Raw genomic sequence first — 1,541 nt, 5'->3', positions numbered from 1 at the left:
CAGCTACTGCAGAGGCTGAGGCAGGAGACTTGCTTGAGCCCAGGAGTTGGAGGTTGCTGTGAGCTGTGATGCCAATGCACTCTACCCAGGGGGACAGCTTGAGGCTCTGTCTCAAAAAAAAAATAAAAAATAAAAAATAAATAAAAGTAAATAAATTACTTTAATAAAAAGAAGAGTCATAAGGCGGAAGTTAGAAAATAAAGCAGTCCACAACTGCTCCTGAGTATTCTCCTAGCCTTCAGTCTCATCCATGTACAGGTGCTTTCCAAACTATAGCTAGTGCACAAACCAGGTATTCTAAACATAACCAACTCCTAGGAACCCCCTTGTACATAATTTACATGTATAATAAATGTAAAAGTTCTATCTGACTTAAACTACCCACTGGTCATACTTTCAATACCTGTAGTCTTAAAAAGTGATGTCTGAGGCAAAGGATACTGATGGCACAAAGGAAGTCTGCAGGATACTGGAAATGTTCTTCATTTAGGACTGGATGATGGTTTTATATACATATGTAAAAACTGAGTTGTACACTTAAGATCTGTGCATTTACTGCACTTTACTTACAAGTACATTATTCTTTTCTTTTGTTTTTTTGAGATAAGAGTCTCACTTTGCAGCTCTTGGAAAGAGTGTCGTTGCGTCACAACTCACAGCAACCTCAAACTCTTGGACTCAAGTAATTCTCCTAAGAGCCTTAGCCTCCCAAGTAGCTCAGACTAAGGTGCCTACAACAACACTCAGCTACTTTTAAGAGATGGGGTCTTACTCTTGCTCAGGCTGGTCTTGAACTTCTGAACTCAACTGATCCACCCAATCTCAGTCTTCTAGATTGTCAGGATCACAGGTGTGAGCCACCATACCTAGCCCTATATTAGTCTTTAAAAACAAGAGAAATACTTCTGAATAGAGTTGCCTTACTATAGGGTGGCGCCTGTGGCTGAAATAAGTAAGGCGCTAGTTCCATATGCCGGAAGTGGCAGGTTCAAACCCAACCCTGGGCAAAAACTGAAAAAAAAAAAAAGAATTGCCTTACTATAATATATCATACTCCTGGTCCTAAAGTAGCATTTTATATGTAGTATAAAGGGAACCATGCCATCAACCTTCACAAGGTTGGATATGTAAACAGACAAAAAGAAGAGAGGGAGGGAAGGACAGAAACTAACTTATGGATTACTCAATTTGACTATATTGTAAAACTTACAGATCCGTTTGGAAGTTTGAAAGAATCAGTCATAGGGATAAAACACAAACAAAAAAAATGTGATAAATAATATTAAATCCTGGGTGGCACCTGTGGCTCAGTAAGTAGGGTGCTGGCCCCATATACCAAGGGTGGCAGGTTCAAACCCAGCCCCAGACGAACTGCAACCAAAAACTAGCTGGGCCCTGTGGCAGGCGCCTCTAGTCCCAGCTACTTGGGAGGCTGAAGCAAGAGAATCGCTTAAGCCCAGGAATTAGAGGTTGCTGTGAGCTGTGTGACACCACGACATTCTACCAAGGGCGATAAAGTAAGACACTGTCTCTAAAAAAAA

The sequence above is a fragment of the Otolemur garnettii genome, unplaced genomic scaffold (assembly GCF_000181295.1).
Source record: "Otolemur garnettii isolate 467f Iridium unplaced genomic scaffold, OtoGar3 scaffold00011, whole genome shotgun sequence".
In the NCBI taxonomy this organism is placed as follows: Eukaryota; Metazoa; Chordata; class Mammalia; order Primates; family Galagidae; genus Otolemur; species Otolemur garnettii.
Note: the sequence above shows the minus strand (reverse complement) of the source record.